This window comes from Gossypium arboreum, chromosome 9, assembly GCF_025698485.1.
Source record: "Gossypium arboreum isolate Shixiya-1 chromosome 9, ASM2569848v2, whole genome shotgun sequence".
NCBI lineage: Eukaryota > Viridiplantae > Streptophyta > Magnoliopsida > Malvales > Malvaceae > Gossypium > Gossypium arboreum.
The window spans coordinates 62,197,395-62,220,586 of NC_069078.1; the positions used below are offsets into that span (position 1 = coordinate 62,197,395).

The following is a 23,192-nucleotide window of genomic DNA, read 5'->3' on the forward strand; positions in this document are numbered from 1 at the left end:
AATGCTAAGAAACCCTTTGTAAATAAGGATCAATAAAATGTGTATTTACTAAGTAAAGGATTCCGAAAGGACCTAATGTGGTTTCCAAACTCATAAAAGATCGAGTTGCTATTGGAATGTTTTTTCGAATGTTATTAAGCATGTTGATAATAAATTGAGTTTAATTAAAGTAATTGTCCTAGTTTATTTATGTTATAATTGTTGCAAATTGTGTTTAATTTTGCTAAAATCTATTTCATTCATATACTTTGCATACTTAGAATAATTTGCATTAGGGATCATTGCATTTAGTTTAATATATTTAATTTTAATCATCACTTCTCAAGATAGCCGATGTAACTTAAAACGCACTAAGGTTGAATTTTTTTTTGTACTCGTTGCAAGATCGAGCACGAGCATTACTCAATTCATTGCCACCAAGTTCCATATCTACACGGCAAGAATTAGCAGAAAGATTTTTGGTTAAGTATTTCCCGCCTAGTAAAAATGCTAAGTTAAGGAACGAGATCGCAACTTTCCAACAATTGGATGACGAGTCTTTGTGTGAGGCTTGGGAGCGATTCAAGGAGTTACTTCGTAAGTGTCCTTATGGTGAGATTCCTCATTGTATCTAGTTGGAGACATTCTATAATGGTCTTAATGCACATAAAAGATTAATGGTAGATACTTCTGTGAATGGTGCAATTTTGTCTAAGTCATATAATGAGGCTTATGAGATCATTGAAAGGATCGTGAGTAATAACTATCAATGGCCAACAAATTGAGCAGCTTCAAGAAGACGTGTAGCTGGAGTTCATGAAGTTGACACCCTCACTTTGTTATCAGCTCAAGTATTGTCTATTTCCTCTATGTTAAAACCATTTACCGCTAATAGTGCTAATAATTTTGTAGCTCAGCCACCAAGTCCGTTGGAAGTAGTTTCCTATGTATACTGTAGGGAAGGTCATTCTTTTGAGAATTGTCTATCAAATCCCGAGTCAGTGTACTATTTGGGGAACCAACATCAAAATAAGAGTGGACAAAGACCCCAGTCCAACTTCTACAATCCTTCATGGCGTAATCATCCTAACTTTTCTTGGAGCAACCCAGGAAATAGACCGAACAACAACCTATTGCAACATAGACCCAACCAATCTCAAGGGTTTAATCAGCAAGCTCCAAAACCATCTCAAGCTGAGGCATCAAAAAATTTGGAAAACTTGTTGAAAGCGTACATGGCAAAGAATGAATCTTTGATCCAAAGCCAAGCAGCAACATTGAAAAATTTGGAAAACCAAATGGGTCAGTTAGCTACGGAGCTTCGTATTAAACCGCGAGGAACCTTGCTGAGCAATACTGAGAATCTAAGAAATTTAGGTAAAGAACATATCAAGGCAGTGGCATTGCAAAGTGGTAAAATTCTAGAACCTCGATTGATTGATGTCAAAGATAAGCTCGTTGAGAAGAATCAACCAACTGTTGAAATTTCTATACCAAAAGAGTCAAAATCTACAAAGACTATCAAGGTAAATCCTAACTTAGTGAATTCAGATACTTTAACATCTTCTTTGGATGCAGATTTACCTATTCAAAAGAGTTATCCAATTCAACCAAAAGTTTCATCACCTTCATATCCGCAAAGATTGTAGCAATACAAGCAGAAACAGGAGGTGCAATTCAAGAATTTTTTGGATGTTCTGAAGCAGCTACACATCAATATTTTGTTGGTGGAGGCTTTAGAACAAATGTCAAATTATGTGAAGTTTATGAAGGATATACTATCCAAGAAGAAACGAATGAGTGAGTATGAGATTGTTTCCTTGAAAAAGGAGTGCAATGCGTTTTTGCAGAACAAACTGCCACTGAAATTGAAAGACCCAGGATGTAATGCCCCAAAAGTTGTATTTTTGTTTCTATGAATTTGTGACACACAACTGTGTATCTGCTTCAATGGTTAAATTTTTTGGGTGTGTGTGAGATGTCCAAAGTTCAAGCCTTAGCTTTGGGAAATTTTGGCTTTTTCCTGAATTAAGCCTTAACTTCTAGTCAGCAGGCTTATATTAAGTATTTGTAATTTCATATCAGAATGGGCCTGTTGGCCTAGTGGTCAGGTGGAGTACTTTTTTGCATGAGGTCTTGAGTTCGATTCATCGCTTTGTATTTATTTTTTGCACGATTATGGGGAGGAGTTTGAGTGGCGATAGAATTCTGAGTAGTGGGGATTTGGTGGAGAGAATTAAGGGGGAAATGTAACAGCCTGATTTTGGGCCTAGTCAGAACAGTAGTTTCGGAACCACTATTCTGAGGCCAGAGAAAATTATTTTGAAGTTATTTTATGTGATATAGCATGTTTATAAAGGTGCATGAAAATTTTAGTATATTAATTTTAGCGATTTCTAGTCCAATTTCGAAAAAGGACTAAATCGCGTAAAAGGTAAAAGTTGTGTTTTAATGCCTAAAGGTGTTAAATTGCTTTGTATCTTAAATTGGGAGTCTTTAAAGTGAAATTAGACCATTGAAAGTGTGATGGCCGGCCAAGGGAGACAAGATTGGTCAAAAAGTGACTTTTTGGTAATAAAATAAAATAAAGAAAAAGTTGTCATTTTCTTTCATTTTTCTTCTTCTCTTTCACTAAAAATGGCAGCAACATGGGGGTTTGAGAGCTGGTAAATTTCAGCAACATATTTCCCTAGTAAGTAAATGTTTTTAATGCCTTTTCTTGATAATTTTTACATTTTTGAAACCCCTAAAGCATGAGCTTTCAAAAGAGGGGACTACTTTGCAAAATGATTAAGAGTCTAGGGTTTTTCCATGAAAGCATATGTGTTGTTTTCTGAGTTTTTTTTTATGGAAGAATATGAGTCTTGGTAGTGTTATAAACAACTTTTGTGAAAGAAGTTTGCATGAAAACACCTAAAATGGGGTATTTTGCAAAGTTGTAAAACAAGTTGTAAATGTGTGAAATAGTTGAAATTATGAGTTTCTATAGTTATGAAAATGGTTAATCTAGGATTAAGGAGTAAATAAATTGAATAAAAATCATTTACAAGCCTAGGGGTAATTTGGTAATTTTGGCAAAGTATAGGGGCAAAATAAAAAAATTTGCCAAAATGTGTCATTGGACTAATTTGATTAGTATATTGTTTTAATAAGTTAGATATGATGTTATAGATGATGAAAAACGAGATTCGGGCTTAGAACGAGGAAAAACGAGAAATTGATGTTTAGGCCTCTTTTACCAATTTGGTGTCAATGTAAGTCCGTATGATAATAATAATGCAAACTTATGTTTGAATTACATTCTTTGTTAATATTGCATATATTATATGATTTAACATATTGGAAAGGTTGATGGAATGTTGTTTAATGTGTGGAATTATGACATGGAGAATATTATATGAAATGTAAGAAAATGACGATACATGAAATGTGGTATACAAAATATGTGAAATTAAATGCTTTATTGTTACCATGTGATGTGTTTGATGATACATGCCTTAAATGTCAATAATTGCCATGAAAGTATGAATATGTTATGAACATGGTGAGATGCCATTACGAGTAAGTATGACAGAGATACAAAGTATGAGAAAAGAAAATCCCATTTGAACCTTAGGAATAGTCTAGGATACAAGTGACATACCACAAGGAAATTATAAATCCGAACTGTTGAGTGGTCTGAGTTTATTATGGATGTGAGCAGCCAAGCTCGTTGAGTGGTCTGAGTTTGTTATGGATGTATTACATGTTATGAGGTAGCCTTGGCTACATATATTACGCGCTATTGAGTGATCTAGCTACGTATATAGCACTTATATGCAATCTTTCGTGTATCCATTAGTATTCCAAGTGTTCAACGGGAAATTCGAGGAATGAGTTGATAATGTTCCAAATGAGTTAAGTCATTGGTGAGTATGTACTTGAGTTATGTTACAAGTTGTACAAGTATGTACACTAAACTTATAAGTACCGCCCTAATATGTGATAATCTATGATGTATATAGTATTTGGTGAATACTATGAAAATGGCATGATTTGGACTAAGTCTTTGATACTTGATGACATTGAGATTATGGGTCCATGCTTTTGATGCATAGCTATGTGTTCTTACCATGATGGATGAAATGATGTGGTATTAATTTGGTGAACAATAATTGTGAATAAGTAAATTAGCCTTGACAGTTTTGGGCTACTGTTGTGGTGTAACTTTGCAAATACACTAAAAATAGTGGAAAATGAGTTATAGGCTGAGTAAAATATATAATTAAATCTTATTGAGTCTATTTTCTTATAAAAGAAACCGTGTCAGCAAAGGAACTTCCTATAACAAGATATTTTAAGTTGTCTGAGACACAGTCAGAATGATTTCGAAATCCTCTGTTCTGATTTGATAAAATCATTATAAATTGTAAAAAAATAGTTATGAGTTATAATTTATATTTTTAGAATCATTAATGAGTCTATTTTTAATAGAAATAGATGGGAACATTGTTCGAGTCTTGTGCTATGAGATAATTAAACTTTAGTGTAGAAGGGTCGGAATTGTCAAACAGTGAATCAGTTGTAACTTTAAGGAATAAACTATACTATTTGGCTAAACCAAAAATTCTGGAAATTTTATGGTAGAAAGTACATGAGTCTAGTTTTAAAGAATATTAATGGAACTTAATCTGGTGTTTCGTAGCTCCAGATATAAATATTTTATTGACTATTGTACAAGAAGATAGCTTATTATGAACTTGATAATAGGTTGGGAACATTGATAAAAGCATGTTAGTGAGTTGCTTATTGTTTTCATATGAACTTACTAAGCATAAAGCTTACCCCCTTCCCTTCCCATGTTCTCTAGTGTTGCCAGGTTAGCTCGGGTTGGAGTTCGTCTGAGATATTATCACACTATCAAGCTATCGCCATTGGTGTAAGTGATTTCAAGTACCTTGAGTCTATGGCATGTATAGGAATTTAAATATTTGAGTGTTTGACATTTGTTTTAGCCAAATGTATTGGTTTACATTAGCTATTGAGGTTGTAAACCTATTTATATATGCATGCATGTGTTATGGTCTTATGTGATGAGTTTATAATGATTATGGTATGAATATGGTAAAGATGTGAGTAAAATCTATGATATCTATTGCATGAGAAATTGACATGATCATAACATGTTTATGGACGTTTAAGTGCCCATGTATGCCTTGTTGTATGCTATTGTAATAGTATGTGTGCGTATGTTGTGTGAGTGACAAAATGGCTTGGAAAATAGCCTTGTATTTGTCCACACGGGTAGATGCACGGGTGTGTGCCTAGGCCGTGTGTGACACACGGTCTGACCACATGGGCGTGTGACCCGACCGTGTGTCCCCTGCACCTTGGAAATTCAAGTCAAAATGCATGGTAGTTAATACACGAGCAGAGACACGACCGTGTGTCTCAGCCATGTGAAAGACGCGACTATAGGACACAAGCGTGTGCCTTGGCCATGTGGCTTCAATTTGTTCATGACCAAATTGGCAGAATGTCCAGGTTTTTAGACATGGGTACCGGACACGAGCGTGTCCTTAGCAGACAGGCGTGTGCTCTATATCCACATGTGTGTGTGGAGCCTTAAAGCATGAGATTTTCCAAGTTTTTCTTAAGTTCTCGGTTTAGTCCCGAACCATCTCTAATGCATGTTTTGGGCCTCGTGAGCTCGTTTAAGGGACAGTATGCATGTGAAATGAAAAGTTTTAAATTTGAACAAAATTTCATGGCTGGTTTAGTCTGAAAGTGCTTGAGTTAAGTCCGGTAGCACCTCGAACCCTGTCTCGGCGTCTGATAAGGGCGAAGGGTGTTATATTTAGTGGTATCAGAGCATGATTTAGTCGGTTCTGGACTAACTTAGCACGTGTAAGAGTCTAGCTATACATGCCATAAGTTTGTGATAGTGTGATGTCTCCCGACGGAAATAAGAACTATCTTGTATGGGCAAGGTACTCTCCAACTGAGCTACACCCGATCACGTAGATAATGATGCTAAAGTATTTAGTAAAGTGCAGTTATGAAGAGTTGAAACTCGAAAAGGTACGAACAATAATTCGTGAAATGTATATGTATATATTTGTGATATGAAGAACATTGAATAGAATGTATACATGGTATAATAAGCTTATCTATGATTGATTAATAATCCCATGGTGTACATGATTGATTTGTTTGAGTGAATAAATGTGTTTAGATAACTTACTAAAAATACAGGTAGAAAGAATGTTCATGTATACTTATTTGAATGAATATGGTTGGCAAATTCGCATAGTCTAAGTATAAGTGTTAAATTGCTTGGATTGATTTACATGTTTGTAATGACATGCATACGATGATGTGTGAAATGAAAGTACAGATTGGAATATACTTATCCATGTTTGTTAGCTCTCGTATGGAGTTATGTACATGACTAGTTTGATTAAATGAATGGGATAAGTAAAGTTACTCAGAATTCATAGAGTGCATATATGAGTATACTTGTCTAAATGAGATAACTGGAAAGTTAGCATAAAATGAATACGAATGTCAGTTAGTCTGAAATGAATGATATGATTTTGATGATGTTGCTATGATGATGAAAGTTGTGATAAGCTCTTTCATGCATGTTAGTATTCATACGATGTTACGTGCCTAACTCATTTGGCCTAGTGATTATGAAAAGAAAACTTTACTCGGAATGATAGAATGTGTGTATAAGTACTTCTATTTAATGATGTGTAATCAGTATGTACATGTGATTGACATTTATGTTTAAATCTCTGAATTAAAGATGTCATAAATGTTATGATAGCATGAAAACTTAAATGAAAGATCAAATTGAGTAGAATGCTGGAAATGAGTACGATCGTTCAATGATGAATTGACGGATAAGACCATGATTGGACCATGGCAATGCATATGATATGTGTGCCAGTGTAAAACATGTCTGGAACATGCATTGGCTGCATTATGAGAGCCAGTGTAAGACCATGTTTGGGACATGGCATCGGCATTGAGACGAGTGCTACTTTAAGACATGTCTGGGACATGCATTGACCTCAGGATGTAAGCCAGTGTAAGACATGTCTGGGACATGCATCGACTACGAGATGTGTCAGTGTAAGACCATGTTTGGGACATGGCATCAGCACGGATATGTGTGCTAGTGTAAGACATGTCTAGGACATGCATCAGCCACATCGTGAAAGCTAGTGTAAGACCATGTCTGGGACATGGCTTGATATGTGTCAGTGTAAGACCTGTCTGAGACACGGCATCGACACAGATGGACGAGAGCTAATATAAGACCATAGTTGGACTATGGCATCAAGTGGATGATGTACTCAAGACCGTAAGACGTTCTCTAATTTGATAAAGGTTGTTAAGTAAAATAAAGCTAGGTGTTGAAACTTGATTAAACATTAATGATGATTCGAGTAAAAGAAATGAAAATTTGTATTGTGATTAGTTCACTGATGTTTGGCTAGTATTCTTATGAAATAAAGTTGCATGTTTACTAAAAAATATGAAAGTGTGTTCATAACAAGTTGGAAATTTGAAATGTTTGAATCGATGTGCATGATACTATGTTGTTGTTAAATGTGTATGTGTGTGAGAATCGAAAATTTAGAGGCTTTACAATTTTCACCCCCTTACCAGAATATAGTTATATGACGAGATTCGCGAGAGATTTATAGTATAAACTTGCGAAAGTGGAACTAAAGAGTGCAATAATGGGATATTATGGGATTAGCAAGGACAGAATTAATCAGAGGAAGGATGTCGGACTTGCAAGGATGTCTGACCATGATAGATTCAATTAAGTAAAAGTTATGGCTATCTCTCTCTTCTGAATATTCTGTATTTTCCTTTATTCTTGGGATTATGTATGGTTGTTCATTCCTAGTGAAAATTTTTATCTATGAAGATGCTAGCAACTGTGATATTAGACGAAAGCTCTGTTGATCCGGTTAGTTATGATCGACATTTCTTATCTCCTTAGAATTCTATTTTGATATGTCGGAATAAAGTTGATGGTAAAGATTTATGTGAGACCATTCTGATATTTCTATTTATTATGGTTTGATATATATATGGGAAATATATTCTCTCTGTTATGATGGAAATCCAGAGCGTATAGACAGTAGTTTCCTTCTGGTTTTCTCTGGGGGACTTTCCTGATTTTCCTCATTATTTTCTTTGGGGTTATATTCTCGAATTTCTGGTATGGTATTATATCTGGAATTATTTATCTTGGTTTTTCCTATCGTCCTTATTTTGAGAATTATCAAACCTGGCTTATCCTTAAGTGTATCCTTTGACTTGCGATAATAGTATCTATTATGATTATTCTTGTGGCTCGACTATGGAAGTATGGGGATTCTAGTATTTCAATTTCTCTAATCTTCGTGTAGAGAATTATTATCAGCAAAGGTAAATTACGTTATGTGCATTTAAGATTATTCTCTGGCCCAGAAATAATGTTGCGCATTTACGAGTAAGTAAACATGCAGTTGGAAATGGAAAAAAATTGTATTATTATAAGTATGATGTGGAAACATATTAGTTAGACTATTCTCATTCGAGAGATGTAGTTATAAGTAAAGTTGTTCTGATTGATAAAGAGAGTACGTTCATGAAGTTTGAATCGTTTGATACATGTTAGTAAAGCTTCTAAATAGTTGAAGACCTGATTTCTAGTTTCTGTTACTATTATTTCAGAGTAAGATTTGAGTACCGAGAAAATCTGGGTTATGCAGTGAATTGTGTAGAGAGCTCACAATAGCATCTTGTCTGTTCTCCCAAAAGATGTTGAATTGCCTTCAGGTTTAAGCCGAATATCCTATGTATTCGAGATTATTATTGTCAGTGATGACATTGAAAAGAAAATGAGAAAAGACTGATTGAATTTCGTATCGGGATATCTCTCACCTCCGGGAAGAAGGAGAGATACCAATTGGTTTGTGTTAAGTTGATGATGAAGTTCGCATGATTATTTTAGTGTGTATAGATATATTATTCAACAAATGTGACTGAGTTATATGTCTCTAAGTTCATAGTTCCAAGAATGTCAACCTCTAGTATTTTGAATTGATCTCCGAGGTTTATACTGTAATTATAAGAAGGAAGAGAACCCTAAGTATGAGACTGAGATGAATTATAAATTATGAGAAAAAGGTGAAAGTGATTCATGAAAGTTGAAATCAACTTCTTCTGGTAAGATTTTCAGGGATGAAAATCCCTAAGGGGGGAGAATTGTAACAGTCCGATTTTGGGCCTAGTAGAAACAATGGTTTTGGAACCACTATTCTGAGGCCGGAGAAATTATTTTGAATTTATTTTGTGTGATATAGCATGTTTATAAAGGTGCATGAAAATTTTGGTATATTAATTTTAGCGTTTTCTAGTCCAATTTCGAAAAATGACTAAATCGCGTAAAAGGTAAAAGTCATGTTTTGATGCCTAAAGGTGTTAAATTTCTTTGTATCTTAAATTAAGAGTCTTTAAAGTGAAATTAGACCATTGAAAGTGTGATGGCCGGCCAAGGGAGACAAGATTGGTCAAAAAGCCAAAATTTATTGGATATTAGGTGACTTTTTGGTAATAAAATAAAATAAAGAAAAAGTTGTCATTTTCTTTCATTTTTCTTCTTCTCTTTCACCGAAAATGGCAACAACATGGGGGTTTGAGAGCTGGTAAATTTCAGCAACATATTTCCCTAGTAATTAAGTGTTTTTAATGCCTTTTCGTGATAAATTTTACATTTTGGAACCTCTAAAGCATGAGCTTCCAAAAGAGGGGATTACTTTGCAAAATGATTAAGAGTCTAGGGTTTTTCCATGAAAGCATATGTGTTGTTTTCTGAGTTTTTATGGAAGAATATGAGTCTTGGTAGTGTTATAAACAACTTTTGTGAAAGAAGTTTGCACGAAAACACCTAAAATGGGGTATTTTGCAAAGTTGTAAAACAAGTTGTAAATGAGTGAAAGAGTTGAAATTATGAGTTTCTATAGTTATGAAAATGGTTCATATAGGCTTAAGGAGTAAATAAATTGAATAAAAATCATTTTACGAGCCTAGAGGCAATTTGGTAATTTTAGCAAAGTATAGGGGCAAAATCAGAAATTTTTCCAAAATGTGTCATTGGACTAATTTGATTAGTATATTGTTTTAATAAGTTAAATCTGATGTTATAGATGATGAAAAACGAGATTCGGGCTTAGAACGAGGAAAAACGAGAAATTGATATTTAAGCCTCTTTTACCAATTTGGTGCCAAGGTAAGTTCGTATGATAATAATAATGCAAACTTATGTTTGAATTACATTCCTTGTTAATATTGCATATATTATATGATTTAACATATTGGAAAGGTTGATGGAATGTTGTTTAATGTGTGGAATTATGACATGGAGAATATTATATGAAATGTAAGAAAATGACGATACATGAAATGTGGTATACGAAATATGTGAAATTAAATGCTTTATTGTCACCATGTGATGTGTTTGATGATACATGCCTTAAATGTCAATTATTTCTATGAATGTATGAATATGTTATGAACATGGTGAGATACCATTACGAGTCAGTATGACAGAGATGCAAAGTATGAGAAAGGAAAATCTCGTTTGAACCTTAGGAATAGTCTAGGGTACAAGTGACATATCACTAGGAAATTATAAATTCGAAATCGTTGAGTGGTCCGAGTTCATTATGGATGTGAGAATCCGAGCTCGTTGAGTGGTCCGAGTTCATTATGGATGTGTTACATGTTATGAGGTAGCCTTGGCTACATATATTACACGCTATTGAGTGATCTAGCTGCATATATAGCACTTATGTGCAATCTTCCATGTATCCATTCGTATTCCAAGTGTTCAACAGGAAATCCGAGGAAAGATTTGATAATGGTCCCAATAAGGTAAGTAATTGGTGAGAATGTGCTTGAGTTATGTTACAAATTGTACAAGTATGTACGCTAAACTTATGAGTAAAGCCTTCATATGTGATAATCTATGATATATATAGTATTTGGTGAATACTATGAAAATGGCATGATTTGGACTAAGTCTTTGATACTTGATAACATTAAGATTATGGGTCCATGCTTTTGATGCATAACTATGTGTTCTTACCATGATGGATGAAATGATGTGGTATTAATTTGGTGAACAATAATTGTGAATGAGTAAATTAGCCTTGACAGTTTTGGGCTACTGCTGTGGTGTAACTTTGCAAATACACTACAAATAGTGGAAAATGATTTAGAGGCTGAATAAAATATGAAATTAAATCTTATTGATTCTATTTTCTTATAAAAGAAACTGTGTAAACAAAAGAACTTCTTATAACGAGATATTTGAATTTGTCTGAGACACAGTCAGAACAATTTTGTCATCCTTTGTTCTGATTTCAGAAAATCATTATAAATTGTAAAAAAAATATTTATGAGTTATAATTTATATTTTTAGAATTCTTAATGAGTCTATTTTCAAGAGAAATAGATGGGAACATTGTTTGAGTCCTGTGCTATGAGATAATTAAACTTTAGTGCAGAAGGGTTGGAACTGTCAAATAGTGAATCAGTGGTAACTTGAAGGAATAAACTGTACTATTTGGCTAAACAAAAAATTCTGGAAATTGTATGGTAGAAAGGTACATGAGTCTAGTTTTAAGAAAAATTAATGGAACTTAGTTTGGAGTTTCGTAGCTTCAGATAGAAATATTTTATTGACTATTGTACAAGAAGACAACTTATCATGAACTTGAGAATAGGTTGGGAACATTGATAAAAGCATGCTAATAAGTTGCTTACTATTTTCATATGAACTTACTAAGTGTAAAGCTTACCCCCTTCCCTTTTAATGTTCTCTAGTATTGCCAGGTTAGCTCGAGTTGGAGTTCGTCAGAGATATTATCACACTATCAAGCTATCGCCATTGGTGTAAGTGATTTCAAGTACCTTGAGTCTATGGCATGTATAGGAATTTAAGTATTTGAGTGTGTGACATTTTTTTTTCCAAATGTATTGGTTTACATTAGCTATTGAGGTTGTAAACCTATTTATATATGCATGCATGTGTTATGGCCTTATGTCATGAGTTTATAATGATTATGGTATGAATGTGGTAAAGATGTGAGTAAAATCTATGATATCTATTGCATGAGAAATTGACATGATCATAACATGTTTATGGACGTTTAAGTGCCCATGTATGCCTTATTGTATGCTATTGTAATAATATGTGTGCGTATGTTGTGAGAGTGACAAAATGGCTTGGAAAATAGCCTTGTATTTGTCCACATGGGTAGACGCACGGGCGTGTGTCTAGGCCGTGTGTGGCACACGGTCTGACCACATGGGCGTGTGACCCAAGCGTGTATCCCCTACACCTTGGAAATTCAAGTCAGAATGCATGGTAGTTAATACATGGGCAGAGACATGACCGTGTGTCCCAGCCATGTGAAGGACATGGCCATAGGACACGGGCGTGTGCCTTGGCCGTGTGGCTTTAATTTGTTCATGACCAAATTGGCAGAATGTCCAGGTTTTTAGACACGGGTAAGGTACAAGGGCATGTCCTTAGCACACGGGCGTATGCTCTATATCCACATGGGCGTGTGGAGCCTTAAAGCATGAGATTTTCCAAGTTTCTCTTAAGTTCTCAGTTTAGTCCTGAGCCATCTCTAATGCATGTTTTGGGCCTCGTGAGCCCGTTTAAGGGGCAGTATGCATGTGAAATGAAAAGTTTTAAATTTGAACGAAATTTCATGGCTGGTTTAGTATAGTGCTTGAGTTAATTCCGGGAGCACCTCAAACCCTGTCCCGGCATCGGGTACGGGCGAAAGATGTTACAGGAAAAGATTAGAGGGATATCAAAATATCCCATTTTGTTTCTTTTTGTAAAATTCGGGTTCCCCATCTCCCTCTCTGTCGAAATTCCTATCTCCATTTCCCCTATTCTTGTTCGTTATTTTCGTTGGTTTCCAAATTGCCTTCGGTTGTCCTGCGTCGTTATCGTGTGTTCTGTAAGTGTGTTCGGAACGTTTTGGTTCTGGGACTGTAGAATCGTTATTTAATGAGTTTAGTTCATGTTTAGGAGAGGCTGAGAGGCTAGAAGGCTTGCTTCTTCGACCTGAATCGAGATTGAGTTCTGTTGTTATCGGTAAGCCGTTTATGCGTTTATGGGATTCTACGTTTCAATTTGGCTTTATTGCGTATCAAGTGTTAACCTGGTATTTATCGGTCAATAATAGGTTCTAGAGTGCTCGGGGTTGTTTTAGCTTTAAATCGGTACTAGGTGTGTACTCAATTACACAAAAAAATGAGATTCAGTGAAAGCTAAAAAATAAATCTGTCGACGCCACACGGGTGTGGTAGTACACGAGCGTATGATTATGAGCCAGGCCGTGCGTACAAGACATGGGCACATGACACGGCCGTGTGATGGTCGGTGAGGCCATGTGCAAGACATGGGCTCTACCAATTGGGCTGTGTGGACAGCATGGGCGTGTGGCCCCACAGGGGCATGTGGATTCTGGGCCAGGCAGTGTGATTCATACGGCCAAGGCTAATTTAGGCCGTCTTGGACACACGGGTGTGTGGGCCCACACGGGCAGACCACATGGGCGTGTGAGCCCATTTTTCTGGAAAACTCTGTAAGGTTGCACAAGTCGCCCAAGTCGCTCAAGTCGACTGTGACCTGTCATAGGGTCTGTAAGCATTACTTAGACCCCTAATTTCGTGATCTGATTATGCAATGTATGATTAAAGCATGTGATACTTAGCATGTAAATCTGAACTCTTTGAATAATCTGATAGACTGCATTTTAGCATGCCATTTATGCATGTTGCATTGCATCGGGGTTGGGTTGATGTTATATTGGAGGAAGTATTCTGAAAGGCTTTTAAGCCTGATATCTGGCACCATAACTGCAATTATCTAATTATATGCTGCATTTCGATATAGCCTGGTGTGTAGGGATGGGTGGGTTGATTTTATCCCCACATGGTGTGTAAGGCTAGACGGAGATGGTGTGTAGAGGCTAATGGGTAGGACTTTGATGATCTGTTCTGCATCTGTATCTAAGTGGGCTAAGGCCCAGACTGGTTCTGTAATAAGCTCCGTCCCTAGACTGTTTTTTGATGTATGTTGTATGCATGTTTAATCTGTGGGGATTACACACTGAGTTTGCGAAACTCACCATTTTCTATTTTATTTGTTCAGGTAATCCCCAGTATTAGACAGATCGGAGCAGTGGAGGACTCAGCGGTGGCCACACGGTTTTCCACTTAGACTATTTTCTGTTTACATATTATTTAATTTATATTTGGGGAAAATTTGATGTAATTAAGGTCTTTACGGATTATTGCTTAATTTGAGATTTTGTAATGTTTTACGGTTTTTATTGCTAGTAGTAGGAAAACTCGAGTTTTCAAAAGAATCAAAGGTTTTACGAAACTACCACGCATACATAAATGGTTTTAAAAGCTTCCACAAAGCATAACATTTTGAAAATGGATAATGATTGAAAACAAATGACACGTTTTAGAAGATAGCGTAAGATAATGAAAAATGGTACATACGGAGAAATGGTCTTAACGTCATTACGTTTTCTAAAGCACGATCATGTGATAGCGCTAGATCCGGCCATAACGTCTGGGCCGGGTTTGGGGTGTTACACAGGAAGCTTTACTATACCCTATAACATTGGTGAATCTTACTATGGTAAAGCTTTGTAACAACCCGATTTTCAGTGATGTTAGAAATAATGTGTAACATCCTAATTTTCAGATTTATTCGCGGTTTTCAATATTTTGTAAAGATTTTTAAAATTTTGTATTTGGATGTGAAATTAATATTTTGAGTAAGTAAATGGGCTTATGGAAGGCCCATGAGTTGGTCAAAACCCAGTTGAATTTTTGGAATTTTAGACTTAGGAGTTAGGGGTTTTGGCTAAGTGGCCCATAAGTAGAGTTGTGGGTAAATTGCATCACAAAAAGAGCCTTGGTAAAGTGGCAAGGGTGACACCACTAGGCTCCTAGAAAAGTGGCGTGTGGAGCAGTGGGGAAGGCATGGGATCGATTCCCTGTGTTGGCAAATAAATGCATTTATTTTTTAAGTGCAGGAGGGGTAACCGTTGGAGTTCAGGTGGATTCTGCTAGAGGAGAGTTGGATCAGTTTAAATGCTTGGATTAAGGAGGGATAAGGGGAGAGATTTAAGGGATTTGGATGAGGCTAGGAGTTGGCCGAATTATGGGAATTGAAGAGGGAAAAATCGGCAGGGGGTTATGAGGTTAGTATTTCGGCACTTAGGGTATTGAGTGGTGCCGTTTTCTTCTGATTTTGCACCGAAGGGTTTTCTTTTTTCCCTCTATTCCCTCCCTAGCCGAAACTATCACCTATCTTGTTCTTCTTTCTTCATCTTTCTTCTCCAAAGCCGTCCATCAAACCTGCTTATCATCAGCACCTTTGCCGAAATCACAAAAGCCGAAATCCTGTGGTCATTGCTTGTGCCGTTTTCCTCAAAGCCAGGTTCTCCTATGTCTTTTGTTTTTATTAATTTACGATTATCTTATCTTAATCCTAGATACCTGACGGCAATTCTACTTCAAGGTTATAGCCCCACATTATCATCTTCTTCACCACCTAAAAGCCGAAAGTACCACTAGTTTAGGGGCTTATAGTCGAAACTTCTTCAAACTCCTTGTAACACCCCGTACCCGAGTCCATTACCGGAGTCGAACACAAGGTGCACACAAACTTGACAATCATTTACACAGTCCATTTAAAAATTTCCAGACAAGCTGGTTACTGCGTCACTGTCGCCTTAAAAATCATATCTTGAGTTTCAAAGCTCAAAAATCAGTTTCGTAATTTTTCCCTGAAACTAGACTCATATGTCCATCTACAGATGTTTTTCTAGAATTTTTGGTTGAGCCAATTAGTACAGTTTATTAGTTAAACTCTCCCCTATTCCAGGGTTCGACTACACTGACCTTTATACATTACGAATTGGATATCTTCCAGTACAGGTCTTCAATACTGATGCCGTTTGTTTCTTTAGAAACTAGACTCAAAGAGGAATCTATAAATATATGGAATGACTCCTAATCATCTCTGGTTAATTGATAATGAATTTTCAAAGTCGGAACAGGGGATCCAGAAACCGTTCTGGCCCTGTTTCACGAGAACTTTAATATCTCGTAACATATAACTCATATGACCGTTTCGTTTCTTCCATATGAAAGTAGATTCATCAGGGTTCATTTACATAATTTATTCACTATTTAATTCCATTCCTACAAATTTTAGTGATTTTTCAATTCCACACCACTGCTGCTGTCAGCATCTATTTTCAAGGTAAAGTTTACCTATTTCGTGGTTTCCATGGACCAACTAGAGTTTTGTCATACATAGGTCCACATATAATCATATTTAGCCATTCCAATGGCTGATCATTTGCCCAACACTTCCATTCAGTCTGTAGTCACATCATGAAACCATACATATATACATAAACACAAATGGTCTAATGCCATACTCCACTTTTACGAGCCATTTTCGCATGGTGTACACACATACATCACAAAGCGTACTTGAAAAACAGCAAAGGGTAGTCCTATACATGCCATATCCAGAGTTCAACTAAAGAGTACCAAAAGGGCTTTGATAGTGTGGATGACTTGACTTCAATGATCCCGAATCCGATAGCTAACGAGCAAAATCTATAAAACAGAGAGCCAAAACAGCGGGTAAGCATTTTTAATGCTTAGTAAGTCTCAAGTAATGAATTCAGCTTTGACTAAAGTATTACATTCACATAGCTAAATGAATCACTTTATTAATACACATTCTCATAATCATACTTACTTCACACTTCATCAACATATACACACAAGGTATCAACCTATCTAAGAGCCGAAAGTTCGTTAGTCGATTGAGCGAATACTATTTCAAACGGATCGACTTTTCCGATGCACATGTAAACATACCTTATCGTATGGGTTTTTCGGCGTATTAATTGAATTTATTACGGCACCAAAACGCTCACCTTCAAACCGAGTCTCTTGAATTTAGCGGATATAACCACAAGCACAATTGCCTTGGTCTTAACCCGGATTTGGTAACTTGCACAAATGCCTTGGTCTTAGCCGGATATAACAACTTCATACGAATGCCTTGGTCTTAGCCGGATATAATCACTAGCATAAATGCCTTGGGACTTAGCCGGATATAATCGCTAGCATAAATGCCTTGGGACTTAGCCGGGTATCATTCAAATGCTCATGTACACATATATCCATAATCACGACACATCCATATTTCATTCTCGTTACTAAGGCTCAAACACAAAACATTTATCAAACCTTTCCAATTTCGGCTCAATAGCCACACACAAAGAGCATGATTACAGTTGACTTTATAACTTAGTCCCTACGCACATTAATGGCTGTCCGCCATAATATGACAAATCATTTCAATATAATTCAAGTAGGGTCAATACTAGAAGACTTACCTCGGATGTTGTCGAGCGATTTCGACGGCTATTCGATCACTTTTCCTTTCCCTTATCCAACTGTGGTCCTCTAAGCTCTTGAGCTAATTCACACAAATTTAACTTATTAAAATCTTATTATGATAGCTTATGGCGAATATGACAAGGAGTTTAAATGGTCATATGGCCATCCTTTAGCTCAAATACACAATGGTCATGCACAGTTTTAATCACAACAAGCAATTTAATACAATTCATTCAAACATCAAAGTGAAGCTCAAGGTACTTAGCCCTTATATACATTAGACATTAGAGTCACATGTATGCGAAATCACGAATCGAATTCAACACCTTAGTTAGTACTCTCCTAGCGAATTTTCCAAGCCAAGAATAGGCATCAATATGCTTGCCTCTAACCGAATGCATGCACACCAACCCCCCCTTCATGTGGCCGAATATGCATGTCCATGTTGAGGCCAATTATGCATAATACCACACAAAACAGCATACATTTTACTAACTAACGCATTCCATATTGTAACTCAATACGCATCCATCATTTATTTCATAACCGAAACATCATCATATGCAAATATATACCTTGAGATAGTATATATGTCATACCAATACATCATGTGCAAACATATGTACATATAGGTGCAAGGGCCGAATCTCAAGTTGCTTATATCCAAATATAAACACATATCCAAAGCTCAAATCTTACCTACCATGCAATATGCATAAATCATACTCATGGATATACCATGGCCGAATACACCACAACACCATACCGTTTCAATTTGGTCATGGTTAAACAAAGAACTTAGTGTCTCACTCAAAAATGCTAAAAGAAAATCCAAGAGTCCTCAATCCCCCATCACAATGTATCATTATCAAGCTTGATATTTAGCATGCAATGGCATTAACACAACATCCACCTTGGCCGAATATCATTCCCATGACATAGCAAAGATTTGAACCATGGGCTAATAAGAACATCAAGCTAGCAACTAAAAACATGCATGAATCTCATGGCACAACCTCAAACATACCTTAATCTTGATGCAAGTATAGCCAAACCCCTTCCTAATCCTCTTCCAAACCAAACATGAAGCAAAAATTCCCTCTTCTTCCTTAGAATTTTCGGTCAAGAGAGAAAGAAAAGGATGAACAAATTTTTTTCTTTTCTTTTCTTCAACTCACGGCAATGGGGAAGGAGAAGCCTTCACACACATTTTTTTCATTTTTTATTACCCATACACCTTAGTTTAATGTTTCTCCATAATGCACCAACAAAACATGTCTATGACATGTTTTGCCCATCCTCCTTGTCATGGCCGGCCACCACTTATAAAAGAGGGTATTTGACATGCAAGACCATTGTTTTGTATGCATGCTTTAATTAGTCATCACACATTTCCTGTCCTACTTTCAAAGTTTACTACTAGGTCCTTTTTAGTGAAATTCACATTTATAATCCTAAATCAAATCATCAAAAATGTCACACACGAATTAACACATATCATAGGCATCAAAATGAACATTAAATTATTTTTATGCCTCGGTTTTGTGGTCCCGAAACCACATTCCGACTAGGGTCGTTTTAAGGCTGTCACACTCTTGGATTCGGGTTTTACCATTGTTCTAAGGATAAATCTGTATCGGATTGCGAGGAAATCAAGTAGGAGTAAGGGGTAAGTACTTATCATCTCAGATCTGTTCTTATTTTGCAAAGTTAAGAAAAGCCGAAGTCCCTAAAATTAGGGAGGCTGTCGATTTGGGCATGTGGCTCTAAGGGTTTTTAACGGTTGTTTTCTTTCGGTGGTTAGTGCCTTCTTAAGTGTTGGATTGAAAGCGTGAATCATTGGAACAATCGGATTCGGAGCTAGCTATCGATTTTGGCAAAAAGGTAACGTTTCAAAAGCTTTTAGGGACATGGTTCGATCATGGGTGAGTAAGTTTTGGAATTTAGTGATTATAGTTTGTAAATAAGCACTGTGCTAATCAATTGTAGGATATCGAAAGAGATCTCGATAGCGATCGTCATGAAATAGGTGTGTCTAGAACTCCTTCTTTAGCTCAATTTGGTAAAAGCCGAAATACGAAATTAGGCATTTTATGGACTTGTAAGCATCTGAATGCTCTCAAGATGTAGAATAATTGTTAGATCTAGCACTTGAAGTGGTAAGTAAGTTTGTGTGACGTTTTAACGTACTTGGAAAAAGGGCCTCGATGGGCTAAAACTGGGCCCAATAGGCTTACGGACCAATATGGGCAAGAGGTGGACAAAGTAGCCTGTCAGTTAGATGGGAGAATCAAATTGCATAAGATTGTTAAGAATTCTGGAATAACGTGTGTAGTTGCATAAGTACGAAATTACCCTAAAGAGCATAATTACCGAAATACCCTAGGGTTTATATTGGCTAAACGCATGATTGATTAATCTGTATTTTACATGATATGCATTTATTAATATCATTGCATGGGAATGGGGTATTGATGGAGGAAATCTGAATGTGGTTTATCCACATCTTGGAGGCTTTGCCTCAATCGGTCGATATTTGAGTGCGTTCTTTGCCTTTGTGGAGTGTAGGGCTAGGTGGGTTGAGATATTCCCCACATGGAGTGTAGGGTGTGCACGGGGCTGTGTAGCGGTTGGTGGGTTGAGTAGTCTCCCAGATGGGTTTGCATGCATTATTACTACTGCTACTTATGTTCTTGAAGCGGGCCTAAGGGCCACACTTTGTTTGTAAAAAGGGCTAAGGCCTTGCTCTTGTGATTCGAAAAGGGCTTGACCTATTAGTTCTTGATATCGATTAGGGCTTAGGCCCATGGGCTCGAGCTGATTTAGGCTTTGGATGGGCTTCAGATACACCGAGTTTTCCCAAACTCACCCTTCCTCTTTCATCCTTGCAGGTGAACCCTAGTTGGTGGACTTGGAGCTGGGCGGGATTCAGAGTGGCCACACGTTTTCTGCAAATTCGTTTCTTCTGGTGAACTGGATTTTCGACATTTTTATTTTATGGTTTCGGGTTTTTTTTGTAATAAGGCCGCTAATTATTTTATGGTTTGGGTTGCTTTCTTATTATTTAATTCTATAATGATAAAACTGAACTATGGTAACTAACGAAATAGATTAGCTCTAGGACGCGGTTTCAAAAACACTAAGTGATTTCAAAATAACACGAATACAAGTAAGACTTTCGCTAAGCAAACATTTTCAACCTTTTCTTAAGATGGACATAACCAAACGGTTTTATCAAAATTATACGAGATGTTAGAGTGTGGCAATGGCGGTGTGCATGTCTAGGATTGGATCCGAAGGGAGCTTGGTACTTAAGCAGTCCGACGGACTCACCTCCTCTCTTTCCTGGTTTCCTACCTGGTGCACAGCTTCTATTCACTTTAACCTACTTTTAAAAAGTATTTTTTTTCACAAGCACCAACTAAGGTTTTCCAACTAAGTAATACGGAATGTTTTGAACGCTTCGATGTGGCGCGTCAGATCCGGCCATAACGTCCAGGCCGGGTTTGGGGTGTTACATTTAGTGGTATTAGAGCCTGGTTGCAACAACTCGGCTGTGGATCGGGTTCGAAAAAAAAAAATCTTTTCAAACTCAGGCCTAAGAAGGGTATTTTTGGAAATAGTAAGTTTTTCAAAAAATGTTCAAGTTTTTCTATTGTCAAACAGAGCTAAATCAATAGTTTTAAAATAAAAGTGATTTCCAATCAAATCCTTTTATTTTCGTGAACAAAAAATAGGGTTTTTTTTCTCTACAAAAGGAGGTGGCACACTGAATCCCCGGCACCAAGTCTGTAAGTGTTCTTTTTCTGCTTTAAATATTTATATAGAACTGGACTGGAAATAATACTGTAGATAGTTCTGAGCCTTAGGGATAGTGTTATTGATAATGTTGTATTAGGGCTACAAAACTAAGACCGTAGCTAAATTGTGATTACGCGAAAATAACTTTGAAACTCTATCTGTTCATAAGACATTCTGTAATAAATAGTGAAACCAGTACACTAATGTCATAAAATTCATAATCAGATAAATCGATATGAGTGAGAGGGCTGCACGAGGAAAAGGCCGTGGTCAAGGCCGAGGTAGCACTCAAGCCGGATTTGCGTCATCTGGACACATGCCAGCTGGCGAGGTACGTCCACTACCGGTTAATGAAAATGGGCCGTATGATCGGGCCGCAGGGGATGACACTTTGTCTCAGGCCATGTTGAGGGTTTTGGAAAGGGTGGCCAGAGCTAACGTCGGGCTCATGAATAGGGGGTTCATTTCTGAACGACTTCGGGCCAACAGAGCTGAGATTTTTAGGGGCGTATCTAGAGTGGCCCCAAATGTGGTAATCTTGGTTGGAAGCCACAGGCGGATCATGGATGACTGGACTATTCAAGAGAATAGAAGTTGAAAGGGCGGTTTAAATTCTGCGGGATGAAGCATATCGGTGGTGGATTCTTGTGAGAGGGTACCCCGGTGAGAGGGTAACATGGGAGCTATTCAAATAGACCTTTAAGGAAAAATATGTTGGAGCTAGCTATGTGGATGCACGCAGAAAGGAGTTCTGAATCGACTCGAGGAAATAAGACCATTCTTGAATATGAGGCGAGTTTCTACGATTGAGTCGGTATGCTAATGGCATCATTTCCACTTGAATCTGGCTTGGCGTTCGTTTTGAGATGGCCTCGGAGATGAGTTAAGGGTGCTCATAGCTCATGAGAGAGCGAGATTTATTGCATTGGTAGAGAAGGCTAAGATAGCCGAGGAAGTGAAGCAAACCGAACGGAGGAATCGTGATAAGGATCGAAATCGGTTCAGGAGGGATGCTGGACTAGCGGGTGCTACAAATCGAAATGTTAAGAGAGCTAGGATGGAGGAACCGGTTCGAGTAGTTCAGGTGAACGCAAGAAGACTGCAAGCTTGTGGAGATTGCGGCAGAATGCATCAAGGAGAGTGCTGGAAGCGTTGTGGGGCTTGTCTTCGTTGTGGGTCTAAGGAGCATAGGATTAAGGATTGTCCTAGAAGGGCCACTCAGGCTCAGGTGGCCGAACAAGGGGCTGTGCGACCGGCTCAACCTGTGAGGAATGGACCACCGCTGCCAGGAGGTCGTGGACAAGGTCGCGGTGGTAATGGTCGTGGACGTGGGGCACCCGACAGGGGTATTGGTAACGCGGATGCTCGTCAGCCAGCTTTGGTGTATGCTGCTCGTCGTGCATGAGGAGGGTGACGCCTTTTGATGTAAATGGTGATACGTTTTTTATCTATGGTGTACCTTATATTGCTCGATTGATGTGGGATCAACCCATTCATATGTGGCATATAACATTTACGGAACCTTGGCGTGCACTTGAGGAGGCCGTATGTGGGGTGTCCGTGATAAGTCCTTTAGGTCATTCGGTTAAGGTAGAGAAACTCTTCAAGGAAGTGCCTCGGAGATTCAAGGTAGGGTTTTCGTGGGGATTTGATGGAGTTACCGTTTGAAGAATTCGATTTGATACTAGGGATGGATTGGTTGACCAAGCATAAGGCAACTTTAGATTGTGCGACTAAGAGGATGGTGTTAAGGATGTCAATGAAGAAGAGGTAATGATTATTGGAGAACGAAGGATTACTTATCCAATGTGGTATCGGCGTTGAGGGTGAGAAAGCGTCACGCAAGGGATGCGAGGCATATCGGCTTTGGTAAGCCAAGTGAAAGC

At 37.4% G+C, this 23,192-nt stretch overlaps 1 non-coding gene across 1 annotated transcript; it reads right to left on the minus strand.

The window, feature by feature from the left end:
• Positions 1-491: 491 nt before the first annotated feature.
• On the minus strand, positions 492-598 carry LOC128281139 (small nucleolar RNA R71). Its single transcript, XR_008271351.1, has one exon. It is a non-coding gene; the product is annotated as a small nucleolar RNA R71 (small nucleolar RNA).
• Positions 599-23,192: the final 22,594 nt, after the last annotated feature.